This window comes from Nuphar pumila, chromosome 4 (assembly GCF_984573655.1).
Source record: "Nuphar pumila chromosome 4, dmNupPumi1.hap1.1, whole genome shotgun sequence".
In the NCBI taxonomy this organism is placed as follows: domain Eukaryota; kingdom Viridiplantae; phylum Streptophyta; class Magnoliopsida; order Nymphaeales; family Nymphaeaceae; genus Nuphar; species Nuphar pumila.
Window position 1 is genome coordinate 114,909,680 of NC_143252.1, and position 15,140 is coordinate 114,924,819.

General features: G+C 35.5%; 1 pseudogene; it reads left to right on the top strand.

Moving 5' to 3' along the window:
- The window catches only part of LOC149840698 (fimbrin-2-like), a 30,402-nt pseudogene extending 18,991 nt beyond the window's left edge, over positions 1–11,411 (top strand).
- Positions 11,412–15,140: the final 3,729 nt, after the last annotated feature.

Below are 15,140 nucleotides of genomic sequence, written 5' to 3' on the forward strand. Positions count from 1 at the left end.
ATTATGTTACTTTCATTGATGATTTCACTCGATATGTGTGGATCTATTTTCTCAATCTAAAATCCGAAGTTTTTAACTTTAAAAAATTTCATATGATTGTCAAAAATCAATTTTCAACTAATATCTCCATTCTTCGATCCGATTCCGGTGGAGAATATCTATCAAATGAATTTCAAGAATATTTAGAAACCAATGAAATTTGTCATCAAAGGTCATGTCCTAGGACTCCCCAACAAAACGGTCTAGCCGAAAGAAAGCATAGACACATCTTGGAAACCACTAGGACCCTTCTCATTTCCAAAGAAATTCCTAAATATTATTGGGCCGAAGCCGCCTTAACCTCCACTTATTTGATAAATAGAATGATATCCTCATCCCTACAAAATATATCTCCATATGAAAAACTTTTTGAAAGAACACCCGATTTTAATAGATTAAGAATTTTTGGGTGTAAGTGTTTTGTCCTTACACATAAAAGAGATAAGTTATCTCCCAAGGCTATCGAATGTGTGTTCTTAGGATACGGAGAAAATCAAAAGGGTTTTAGGTGCTTCGATCCCAAAAGCAACAAACTATATGTATACAAAGATGTTACCTTTTTAGAAAATGAGAATGGTTTTGAGAAAAATAAAGATATTGATGAAAGCGAATATGCTTTCTTATTTGATCTTCTCTCTCAAGAAGATGTGACTCCTCACGAGGAGGATATTCCTAATGATTTAGAGGATACTCCTCTTAGTAATGTTGAAAATGAAAGTAATGATGTTGAAAATAGGTCAATTAAAACCTATGTTAGGCGTGGTCAAGAAACTCCCATTAGCGCTTTAGAAAAATATTCTCAAAGTTCCAACATAGAAGAAACCTCTTTAAGGAGATCTAGCCGGATCTCCAATCCTCCTAATAGGTTAAGTCCCTAACACCTAAATATAGAGCATGCCTTATTGCATTACACTCTTATCATGAACCGTCACACTATAATGAAGCCAAAAACATTCCTCAATGGGTTGAAGCCATGAAACTTGAACTTAGTGCCCTTGAAAAGGCTAAAACTTGGGAAATAACCTCATTACCCACTGGAAAGAAGTCTATTGGATGTAGATGGGTCTTCAAAATTAAAACTAAAAGTGATGGGTCCTTAGAACGTTATAAAGCTAGGTTGGTAGCCAAAGGATATGCTCAAGAGTACGGAATAGACTATGAAGAAACCTTCGCTCCCGTAGCTAGAATGACTAGTGTTAGGACTCTTATTGCGGTTGCATCCGTTAAAAAATGGCCTATCTATCAATTGGATGTTAAAAACGCATTTCTTAATGGCGAACTAAGTGAAGAGGTCTATATGGATCCTCCACCAGGAGTATCTATTGGTGAAAACAAAATTCTTAAACTAAAAAAGGCGTTATATGGGTTAAAACAAGCTTCGAAAGCTTGGCATGACAGATTTAGTAATGTAATGACTAGCTTGAATTTTCGTTCATGTTATATTGACACTGCGTTGTTTGTGAAAAATGCAGGGTCTTCAGTAGTTATTTTACTACTATATGTTGATGATATGATCATCACTGGAAGTGATGAAAAAGGAATCTATGATATTAAGAAAGTTTTAAAAGAAAATTTTGACATGTCTGATCTTGGTTTCTTAAGATATTTTTTAGGTATTGAAGTAGCCTACTCTCCCCGAGGGTATATTCTCTCCCAGATGAAACTCGCTGTTGACATTTGTTCCAAATCTGGCATTTTCGATGATAAGAAGACACACCCCTGAGGTCATCAATGCAAAGTTAAGGTTGGAAGATGAAATACTTCTCGAGAATCCTACTCCCTACCGTCAACTTGTTGGGGCCCTGACATACTTATCTATCATTCGGCCAGACATAGCTTATGCAGTTCACTCAGTCAGTCAGTTTCAACATGCACCTACATCTGTGCACATGAGTGCAGTCTTAAGAATAGTCAGATACATTAAAAACACCATAACTAAGGGAGTTTTTCTTTCATCTTCATCATCTCTTGATTTAATTGCTTATACTGATGCTGATTGGGGAGGAAACCCCAATGATAGAGTCTCAACTACAGGTTTCTGTGTTTTCTTAGGTGACTCTATGATCTCTTGGAGGTGCAAGAAGCAGCAAAATGTGTCATTATCCTCAACAGAAGCAGAATATCGTGCAATGGCCACTACAACCATGGAGCTTGTATGGCTTAGAAGTCTCCTCAATGATATGGGCGTAATCATCTCTACTCCTTCGAAGATGTGTTGTGATAACAAAAGCGCCATTTATATTGCAAGCAATCACACCTTCCATGAGCGGACTAAACACATAGAGATGGACTGTCACTATGTTCGAGATGAATACTTAAAAGGAACCATAGCACTGCCCTACGTCACATCCGAGTACCAGTTGACGAATTTATTCACTAAAGCTCTTGCTGCTCCTCGTTTCATGTTTCTTCTCAACAAGCTTTCGGTTGTATCCCCGTAAAGCTTGAGGGGGGGTGTTAAAATATACATATATTTATATATATATATATATATATATATATAAGTATATTCACTCATACCCGATAAGGGGTATTTCTGTAATATCGCCCAATAGGGGCAGTATAGTCTTTTTTCCTCTTTTTACTTTTTCTTTTCTTTTCCTTTTTTTCCTTTTTCTTATTTTTTCCTTTTTTCCTTTTTGTGCATTAAATGCACCTTCATTGGAGGCCCCAACAAGGAGTCGTTGGGCCCCCAACGGTCACAATTGTGACCGTTGGGAGCCCAACGACACCTTGTTGGGTCTCCCAATGGTGCCTTTCCCTCTCTCTTCTCTAACCCTCTCTCACTCCTCTCTTGCCTATAAATAAGTGGGGTCTCCCCCTTTGTAATGTGTGGCTTCTTCAAGCCCTTTAGTGCATTTATAAGATTTTATGCTTTCTAGCCATTATTGGCTTTTGTGTGTATGTCCTCTTTTGGACTTGTTCTTTGATTTCTATGTGTGAATGTCCATTGTAGGACATACGTTTCTTTTCCGCATATTTCATTACAAGTATAGCAAGAAGAAAAACCTAAATTGATTAATACATTACTAAACTTGTCATACCAAGCTTTAGGAGCTTGCTTAAGTCCATATAAGGCCTTTTTTAATTTCAAAAGTTTTCCATTTAAATTCATACCTGGAGGCGGTTCCATATAAACTTCTTCATTTAAATTATCATTCAAAAAGACATTTTTGACATCAAGTTGAAAGATTGGCCATTTTTTAACTGAGGCTATAGCAATAAGAGCTCGAACACTAGTCATTCGAGCAACTGGGGCAAAAGTTTCATCATAATCTACCCCATACTCTTGGGCATATCCTTTGGCTACCAACCTAGCCTTATATCTTTCTAATGAACCATCACTCTTAGTTTTTACCTTAAAAACCCATATACATCCAATGGGTTTCTTGCCATTGGGAGGATCAATGATTTCCCAAGTTTGCGCCCTTTTAAGAGCATTAAGTTCAAGTTCCATAGCTTCATTCCAATGAGCATATTGTTTAGAATCATTGTAATGAGATGGTTCATGAAAGGAGTGAAGAGCAAGTAGGCATGCTCGAAAGTTAGGAGAAAAGGAGTCATAACAAACAAATCTATTTGGTATCTTGGAAATGCGATTTGATCTTCTTTGAAAGGTCTCTTCAATCGACTCACTTTGAGAGAATTTTTCAAGGGCACAAGGAGGATTTCTTTCATTCCTTCTAGAGTAGACTTGTATTTGTCTTGAAACATTTTCTTCTAAGTTTTGATCATTATTTGGATGTTCAAAATGATCTTCATTAAGAGGTTCACTAGGATCAACATGATCATCTATGATGTTTTCTTGAGGTAACAAGTCAAATAAAAATGAATAATCAATATTTTCATTTGGTTGGTGCGAAAAACCATTTTCTTCTTCTAGGAATGTGACATCTTTTGAGATATAAAGTTTGTTCTTAAGTATGTCAAAACATCGATATCCTTTTTGTTTTTCGCCATATCCCAAGAAAATACATTCAATAGCCCTAGGAGAAAGTTTATCATTTTTGCGAGTTAGAACAAAGCATTTACATCAAAAAATTCTTAATCTTTTATAATCGGGAGACATATTGTAAAGTTTTTCAAATGGAGAAAGATTTTTCAAAGAGGATGAAGGGGTTCTATTGATGAGATATGTTGAGGTTAGAACCGCTTCGGCCCAAAAGGATTTTGGGATATTTTTTGAAATCAATAACGTTCTTGTAGTTTCTATTATGTGCCTATGCTTTCTTTCCGCAAGACCATTTTGTTGCGGAGTGTTGGGACAAGAACGTTGATGACAAATTTCATTTTCTTTTAAATAGCTTTGAAAATCATTGGACATATATTCTCCTCCCGAATCGGACCTTAGAATAGATAGATTTCCCAAAAATTGATTTTTAACCATTGCATGAAATTCTTTAAAGAAGGAGAAGACTTCGGATTTGCGACTTAGGAAGTATATCCACGTAAATCGAGTGAAGTCATCAATAAAGACCACATAATACGAAAAACCTCCTTTAGACAAAATAGGGGAAGGTCCCCACACATCGGAATGAACAAGTTCAAATGGTCGAGTGGTAAAGTAACTTCTTTGAGGAAATGAAGTAGCTTTAGATTTCCCAAAAATGCAATCTTTACAAGTCATGTGATTGTCTTTACAAGTATTGTTCAAAAACGGAAAAAGAGACATTTTTACAAAATTTGGATGACCAAGTCTCTCATGCCAAATTCCAATACTTTTGTCTTTTACAAGATTGCAAGATGACTTAGATGGAAGCGTCAAAAAGTCCATAAAATAGAGATCACCCCTTCTATGGCCTTGCCCAATCAGCTTCCCTGACTGGAGATCTTGCACGGTGCAATCTTTAGGTGAGAAAGAGACTTGGCATCCATGATCGGTGATTTGGGAAACAGAAAAAAGATTTAAATTAATTTTTGGAACGATTCTTACTTTAGGAACGAAATTTTTTTGAGAATTTTTAAAGTCAAGTGTTCCAATACTTTCAATTTTCAATGATGTTCCATCGGCCGTTGAAACATAGGAGGATATGGGTTCAGAAAAAACATTTGAAAGAGAGTTTTTATGAGATGTCATATGAAAAGAAGCACCAGAGTCTAGTATCCACATACCTGGAGGTGATGAAGAGTAGGCGATGGCGGCTCCGGATGTTGAAGGAGAAGTCTTGAGAAGATGTTGGAGAACTTCGGAGATATGATTAAGAGTTTCTTTGATATCTCCCTCTTTGGCACTTTCTTCCTTCTTTGGAGAATTTTCTCCAACCGTGGCTACTTTTCCTTTAAGTTTTGGACAAACCGGTCTAATGTGTCCCGGTTCATTACAATAATGGCATATTATTCCCTTTCTAGGCCCATTACTATTTTTGTTAAAGTGGAGAGGTCTATATGCTTTAACATTCGATCCGGGCCTAGTGACGGCCAAAACTTCATCACTCTTAATGCTTAAGCCAAGTCGAGTTTCTTCTTGGCATATCTCGGCAAGGGCATCTTCAATAGGTAGGGCTTTGCTTCTATGGAGAAGAGATGCCCTAACTTGTTCAAATTCCGGGCGAAGTCCATGAAGAAATTGAAAAAAGTGCTCCTTTTCAATTTGTTCCCTTCTTAACTCAATATATCTTGTGGAGCTACCCATTTGGGCTCAAGAAGAGCAAGTTCATCCCAAAGAGAGGTAGAGAGCTAAAATAGTCCCGGACACTCATATTCATTTGTTTGGTGGAACGGATTTTTTCTTGACAAAAGAATTGTCGAGCAAGATCCTTTTGGGTATACATACCCTTAAGGAAAAACCAAGCCTCATTGGCCCTTCTAAATTTGGCAATATTAGCACAATTTTTAAGGTCAACATTGTTCATAAACCATGCCAAAATTTTGGCATGGTTACTTTCCCAATCCTCAACTTTGGATTGATGATCATTGATAGCTTTGATGCGCTCATCGCCATCTAAAGCTTTTTCAACCTCATTTTCGATTTTAGTGAGAACAAGAGAGGGTTCGAGAGTAGTTCCCATAACAAAACCCCAAAGTTTCTTACCTCTTAGATGATTTTCCATAGCGGAGGCTCACATGAGATAGTTGGACCCATTTAGCTTAAAAGAAAACTCCACTTTAGAGTCACGTTCCATCGGCACCAAATATCCTTCCTTTCTTTAAAAAACTTTGAGAGGCACGCGTTCCAAGATAACAAAAGAGAAGCCCAATCACCAACCTTGCTCTGATACCATGTAATGAAAAGAGGCGGAAGCACCAATAGAGCGAAAGGCACTCTTTAAGAGTGACCACAAGAGCCAAGAACACAAGTACTAAAAGTGCACACACAAAACTCTCAAAAGTAGAAAATGACTTAAAGTCATAAGTTGGATATTATTGAAGAAAGGAAAAGAAGGGTGAAAACCCAATACATTTACAAGGGGGAGCCTCCTCTATATATAGAGGAGGAGAGCATAAAGGAGGACCATAAAGGGGGCTCCCTTCTAGTCGTTGGGAGCCCCAACGGTCATAAATATGACTGTTGGGGCCCCAACGACTAGATAGGTGGGGCCCCTTATGGTCCTAAAAAGTAGAAACTGAAAAAGTAAAAAGGAAAAAGAAAAGGGGAAAAAGAAAGAAAAAAGTAAAAAGTAAAAAAAGAAAAGGTACAAGTGGAATTACCAAAACACCCTTATCGGGTTTTTGGTTTATACAAAACAGAAAAAATATATTATGTATATATACATATATACGTCTATATACTTATATATATACGAATGTATATATATAAGTATATGTATATATATATTTATATATACATAATTTAACAGTTGCCATGGCGCGATACTCAATTTCAGTTGAGGAGAGAGACACTTTCTGTTGCTTCTTGCATCGCCATGAGATTAGAGAGTCATCTACAAAAACACACAAACTAGTTGTTGAACGTCTATCATTCACATTCCCTCCCCAGTCAAAGTCTGAGTACGCAATGACTTCTAATGAGGAAGGGGATGACAAAAATAGTCCATGACTTATAGAATTCTTAATATATCTAATAATTCTCATTACAATACTCATATGTACTGTAGTGGGAGCATGCTGAAATTGACTGTCAGAATGAATAGCATGAGAAATATCAGGACGAGTAATAGAAAGGTAAGACAAAGCTCCAATCATTTGTCTGTATGGAGTTGGATCTTGCAGAGGTTCTCCATCATCCTTCTTCATTTTTGTATTTATGACCTTTGGAGTGTCAACCCGTTTCTCATCTGAGAGTCTTGATCTCTCAATAATCTTTGTTGCATACTTAGTTTATGACAAAAAATAATTACGAGGTGAGTAAGCCACTTCAATACCAAGAAAATATCTTAAAAAACCAAGATTTGTCATATCAAAGTTGTCTTTAAGCACATCTTTGATATGATTTACTCACCTCCTGTGATTATCATATCATCCAGGTAGAGTAGCAATGCAGTATCAGTAAAATAAGATTTAAAATGAAGTTGAGTCATTAGATTACTAAATCTATCATACCAAGCTTCGGGAGCTTGCTTTAATTCATACAAGGCTTTTTGTAACCTAAGAGTTTTTTCATGTGCTAAATTCAAACCTGGTGGAGGATCCATGTAGACCTCTTCATCTAAATTACGATTCAAAAAGGTATTTTTTACATCCATTTGAAAAATAAGCCATTTTTGAATTGATGTTATAGATATAAGGGTTCTAGCAGTCGTTATTCGAGTATCTGGGGCAAAGGTCTCATCATTGTCAATTCTATATTCTTGACTATACCCTTTATCTACTAATAATACAAGAGAGGCACATGGGGGCAGCCCCATATGTCTGTTGGGGTTGCACCCAACGGTTACATTTGTGACCATTGGGGGCAGCTCCAACAGCTATATGGAGTTGTCCCAATCACACAAATACAAAAGCAAAGGTGAAAAGGACAAAAAAAAATAAAGTGCAAAAAGACAAAAGTAAAAAAAGAAATAATAAAGTGGGCTGAAGAAATAAAGTGCAAAAGACAAAAGTAAAAAAGAAATAAAGTGGGCTGACACCTATGGAGTAAAAGGGCCGAAATACCCCTGATGGGTATTTCGGTTTACAGTAAAGTATATACACATATACTTATATGTATATGTATATTTTAACACCTACATGAGGCAATTATTATGACTATAACAATATTGTTGAAATAGTACATGCTCTTGCATGATTGTGCACATGTATGCACGAGGATTGTACCTTTGAAGCATAACTGGATATTTGCTAGTTGATATATTGTAATTTGTACCATTATCATGTGGCAGTATAATATGTAAAGTCTTTCTAATATGCAGGTTAAACCTTTTAATTTTTGCTCCTTGTTTACTACTGTAATCAGATTGTTCTGCATGATTTTTTTCCTGTTGTTTTTTACTGACTATTAAGCTTACTGGAAATATCTGTGACGTTTTCAATTCATGGCTCTGGTTTAACATTGACTAAACTAATGATTCCCTAGGAATGGTTTGTCATCTCGCTCTGATCAAACCCCTGTTGTCACAGAGGCTATTCCAGAAGATGTGCTAGTTTCCATGGAAGAGTAATCTTTTCGACTGTGGATCAGTAGTCTTGGAAATTTTACCTATATCGACTATGTCTTTGAAGATGTTAGAAATGGGTGAGGCGGTCACTCTTTTATATTTCTACTAAAGTAAATTGCTAAGTTGCTGCTTCCAAAGATCTTTGCAACGGTGAACTTTTGTATGTGCAGGTGGGTCCTTCTAGAGGTTCTTGACAAGATATCACCAGGAATTGTTAACTGGAAACATGCAACAAAGCCTCCAATTAAAATGCCATTCAGAAAAGTGGAGAACTGTAACCAGGTTGAGGATTGGTAAACAATTGAAAATTTCCCTTGTTAATGTTGTTGGAAATGATATCGTTCAAGGAAATAAGAAACTTATTCTTGGTAAGCCCCTGTGCCCTTTTGCTTCCTTTTGCTTCTTCGTTCTGAAGAATTTTTTTGTAAAGCTCTTGTCTTCTGGAGCAATAAGTTTTTGAATTTTTTTGTAACTATCAAATTGCACACATTAAACATTGATTTTAACTTTTAAGAATTTTACAAACTAGTGAATGATAGGGAGCTACAATCTTGCAACCTGAGTTCCACATAAATTGTTAGAGGCATTAGATTGCTTATAATCCACAATCAAAATCATGGCTTAAATTGTTAGAAACATTTTAATATGTAAGCTCTGTCATTTACCATAGTGTTTACTTTTTTTTTTTTGCATTAGACCTTGATTTTAACTTTTAAGAATTTTACAATCTAGTGAATGCTAAGGAGATACCATCATGCAACTTGAGTTCCACATAAACTGTTAGAACTTAGAAGCATTAGATTGCTTATAATCAACAACCAAAATCGTGGCTTAAATTGTTAGGAATTTTAATACGTGAGCTATTTATCCTTTACCTTAGTGTTTACCTTTGTTTTTTTGTTTTTTTGAACTCTGTTTGTCCAGCTTTTCTGTGGCAACTGATGCGCTACAACATTCTCCATCTCTTAAAGAACCTGCGACATCATTCCAGTGACAGAGAGATGACAGATTCAGATATCCTGACCTGGGCTAATGCTAAAGTTAAGGGCTCAGGAAGAAATTCTAAAATGGAGAGCTTCAAGGTATGCTTGACTCACCTCTGAAAATTAAGGATATAACATTGGGGGCACTGTTTTTCCTTTAAATGTGGTATATATCGGGCTTAAACCAATTGTGTGCCATCATATTGCACAAATGTACAGAACAAGAATCTTGTAAATGGAATATTTTTCCTTGAGCTTCTTAGTGCAGTGGAGCCTCGAGTGGTGAGTTGGAAACTTGTCACAAGAGGAGAAAAAGGTAATCTAATGTTTTCATAATTGTGGAGTTACTGCTGTGTTTGTTAGGCTTGTTTTAATTCTATATAGTTGTATATTGTAGGATTTTTCAATACTTCATGTTAATAGAAATTGCTATGTATTTTCGTATATTCACTAAACACTCTTCTAAAATTATACTGGATAAACACTTTTGAAATTATACTCTTATCTGTTTCCTCTTCATTCTCTTCGAATTGATCAGTTGCAGGATAATTGGAAGCAAAAAGAATAAAAAGAACTTTCTGACAAATCCTTTTTTGGGAGGTTATTGAACTAAGGACCAATTAGATAATGGCATATGATCAGTCCATGACAAGTATTTAGGGTTTTATTTATCCTAATGCACATGGCTTGAATTGTTTGAAAAGCAATTTTCTATTCATTCTACTTATCTTATCAACTTCATTAAATCAAAGTCCATGTGAGATTGCAAGTAAATTATGTTCTCATTATTTGAAGGCAACTTTGAGCATTCCCAATGCTTATGAAACATGAAGTGGAAGCGATCCTTTTAGTGTTTTTTATTTTGGGATTCTAAGCAGTTACCTCGATTGGTTGTTGAACACAGGCTTTGACTAAAGCTTTTTAATAATGGACGCACCACACCATTGTCTTTTTAATGGGCTTCACAACAGTATCTTATTACTATTATTTCTTCTTATTTTTTCAGAATATGAAAATTTCACAAAATTGCCTCTGTTTGTATAAAAGTTGTTTTTGAAGTTTAGATGCATTTCGCTTCTTTCCTTCTCGAACTATGTCTCTCTTTTCAGATGCAAAACACACCTTGCATGCACACATGTGGGCATGCACATATTCTGCGGTCAATTTTATGGACAACTTTTTAAGCACATTAGAGCCTCAACCTACATGGGCTGATAGCCTAGTTTGGCCAGCTTGGGTTTGTGATTAATGCCACAGCTAAATTAGTATACTATATAACGGAGGCAACTGGAAAGGGCTAGGATGAATCATGGATTCATACAGTTTATGCTTTACTCCGATTCACCCCCCATTTACTTCACTACTAATGAACATACTTTAGACTAAATAGCATCTTGGAGTGGTATTTAATGTTTTGGGATATCCATGCAGGTGAAGAGAAAAAGATGAATGCTGCCTACATTATGTGTTGTAAGAAAACTTGGATGCTCTATTTTCCTCTTGCCAGAAGATATTATGGAGGTGATTTAGTTTGTAGTTCATTTCACCTTCTTTTTTTCCCCTTATTATAATGGTTTGCTTGGTTTCCATGGTTATCGTTTGATCAACAGGTGAACCTGAAGATGATGCTTACTCTTACAGCTAGCATCATGTATTGGAGCCTCGAAAAACCTTTGGAAGAAACATATTTTGGAACTTCAGATAGTGAAAATGGTAGTTCAGCAGAGAGTTTGAGAGTTTGTCAACTTTGTCTATTGATGACAGTGCCTCTGAGAATTCTTTGGAGGACAATGCTAATGTACAACTCAATCAGTCGCAAGAAAATCGGATATAAGTTTTTTTAATAAATGTTTTAGAGTTTTAATTAAATCTTTAGCGTCAGTTCGGATAGAAATCCCATATTTTTTCAAATACAGGAGTTACGCAGGCAAATTATGAAATGGTTTGATTTTACAGTCAAGTGTAAAATGACGTGAGTTGTCTTGTTCAGACAATGATGTAAATTGTCTTGTTCAGATTTTACATATATATATATATATATATATATATATATATATATATATATATATATATATATATATATATATATATATATATATATATATATATATATATATATATTGGCTACTAAGAAAGGTACGGAACTAATGAGTAGAAATCACTTTTTTCTTCAAATTTTTTATTTATTTTTTGTATGTCAAATGTTAAAGATATGATCTACATGGTTTGTTTAGTAGGAAACTTGTTTGAAATTATGTGATTATGAAAAGTAATTAGATTTTTAAAGGGGTACAAAAATCAACGGCCCACAATGTGTGAAAATATCATAACTCAAAAAATCACATTTTTACATTAGAAAAGCACGATCTAAGGCTTGATCCTTAGCAAACAAACCATGTTGAACACATCTGTGTGGTTAGATTGAGTATATATATATATATAGGTAAATATTGGTTACTAATGAGTAAAAATCACTCTTTTCTTCAAATTTTTCTAATTTTGTGTAGATCAAATGTTATGGATATGATCTACATGGTTTGTTTAGCAGGAAACTTGTTTTGAATCATGTGATTATGATAAGTAATTAGGTTTTTAAAGGGTCCAAAAATTATCGGCCCATAATGTGCCAAAATTTCATAACTCAAAAGATCATATTTTTATATAAATAATCATGATCGAAGGCTTGATCCTTAGAAAACAAACCATGTTGAGCAACTCTATGTAGTTAATTGAGTTAATATAACTTGTACCTATGATTTCTAACTCATTAGTTCCTTACCTTCATTAGTAGCAAATATTTTTCCTATATATATATATATATATATATATATATAGAGAGAGAGAGAGAGAGAGAGAGAGAGAGAGAAATGTGTATCTTCTAGACAATTTATCTCTGACTTCTTTAAAAAACATATTTGTGCAAGTTTTTTGCATAATCCAAACCTGTAGATATGCTTATCATTGCTTATTTCTTAAAAACCATGCTTTAGATTAAATCAATTTAACAAGAATTCTTGTTTTCAGTTCATTAATTTTTTGGTGCAATATATACCATTGATTTTTTCATTGAGCTAAAAACACATCTAAATATAAAAAATGCTTAAAATAATACATGTTTTTTGCTAAATAAAATATAGAGATCACATCCATAGGTTTAGATTAAACAAAAAACACATGCAAATATGTTTTTTAAAGAGGTCAGGAAGATACACATCACTCATTATATATATATATATATATATATATATATATATATATATATATATATATATGTGTGTGTGTGACGGATGTGCACACGGAATCAATTAGTTGAAACAAGCAATGTCTTATTGTTTGTATTTTTTTAAGTGAATCTAACCTTACCTATATGACCTACATAGTCACGGGAATCTTATGTGCTGTGTTTTTAGTAATTAAAAAATCTAACACCATAAAATGCACCAAAATAACATGATCCAAGAGTCAATCTCTAACAAATTGACTATGTTGAACACGTGATTGAGTAAAAACAACTTGCACCTATGAGTTTTCATTTGCACATTTGCACCAGACGCACACATACATTGATACATACATATATATATATATATATATATATATATATATATATATATATATATATATATATATATATATATATATATATATATATATAGAGTAGCTACTTACACCGATCTGTGCCTACCACAACTTACATACTTTTTAAGGGTCCTTTTCTATGTTTTTCTCAAATAATACCATATAAATGCATTTTACGTGTTTGGTTTTATAGGAATTGACTCTGTGTCATCCGATTCTGATCCACAAGTAGGTTTTTGTGGGGTTTGAAAATTGACGAGAAAAATTTTCTATAAATATCATAGACATCCAAGGCTTAAAAATTCATGCTTTTTTATCAAAGGACATGATCCAAGTGTCGTTTTTAAGCAAATTGATCATGTCAAACATATAATTGGGGTCAGATTTGAAAAAAACTTGAAAATCTCTTGTCCATTTGTGGTAGGCACCAAATGGAATAGGCAGATAAAAACATGACCCAAGTATTGTTCCTAGCAAATCTTCCATGCCAAACTCATATGCGAGTTAGATTTGCAAAAACCAACCAAAAAATTCCTTGTTCACTTGTGGTAGGCATGAAACATACTAGGCAGCCAGATACCCATATATATATTGTCCACTGTTATTGGACAAATTGTTAGGTGTAAGAAGGAAGGGAAGAGAAAATTCAAATGTGAAACGTGGCTGTTTGGAGGAGAATGGTTTTGATGATGTGGAATAGTCCCATATTGATTATGCTTGAGTTTGTTGTGGGCTTTATAAGCCACATGTAAATTCTTATACTTGTTCTTGAGAACAAGAGGTTGGGATGACTACCACACACACACGCACGTGCGCACGCCTGCCGCGCCGGTTCGGGTTCGGGTCATTGGCCCTTTAGGGCCATATCCAATCAAGACCAAATTACCTTTTTGCCCAAAGTTTCTATGGATATTTGAATTTTGTAACGGGTTACGAGAAATGATAATGGGTCATGACTCCTCGTAGTTCATGCCCGTTATGGCTCTTCGGATTCTGTAACGGATCTCGATCCTTCGAAGTCCGTTATAGGTCACGTCCCCTCGGATTCCGTAACGGGTTCCTTCCACGCTTTGTAACCGTTCGTGGGTTATAAAAGCATGGTTAGGGACAGGGTTACACACAGATTCGAGATGTTGATTTCTGAGGAAGAGCTCTGCGATTTTTCTCTTTTCCCGTTGCTCTCTCTCTCTCCTGAGTTGTCCCGAAAGGGTGGTTCCCGCAACTTTGGTTCTTGGAGGTTGTTTTCGAAGGACGATCCGTCGGAGTGCACCAGTCTGATCGTCGAGGCTATTGTATCCTGGGGGAAGGACACCGGACCCTGTTTTGCACTGTATGTGGGGGCGAATCTTCTCTAAGGGGAGTACTTTCGTACGCCTTAGCCTTTTACACAGTATTAACATGCCTCTGTTGTTGTTATTGTGTTCTATGCACATGTTTGTTCATTTGCATATGTCTGGATTTTGGTATATGGTGGAACTCGACATGCCTACTCCCTGTTTATGTTTCGATCTGCTGAAAATCATGATTTGTATTCTGCTGCATATTATGATTTATATCATGCTTTATATCATGATTATGATTGTGAAACTGTGTGATCCAAAATACGATCCAACAGTCTTAGAGAAGATTCTAAGCATGTCGACCTCTTCCGCTTTTGTACCAAAAGTGGACATGTCCGGTATGCCAGAAAAGTTTGTCGGTCAAAATTTCAAGCGTTGGCAGCAACACATAAAAATTTGGTTCACTACGATAGGGCTGTTGTCGGTTCTGGAACTCGACTGCTTTTCAGTCTCTGATACTGACCCTACTGCAGTAATTGCGGTTGTAGAGTGGAAAGAAAAGGACAATATATGTCGTGGTTGCATACTGTTGGCTTTGTCCAATACGTTATTCGATGTATACTGCTCCTCGTCTACCACTGCTAAGGCTCTATGGGATCAACTTGACAAGAAGTACAATACCAAAGACCAAGGTCTTGAAAAGT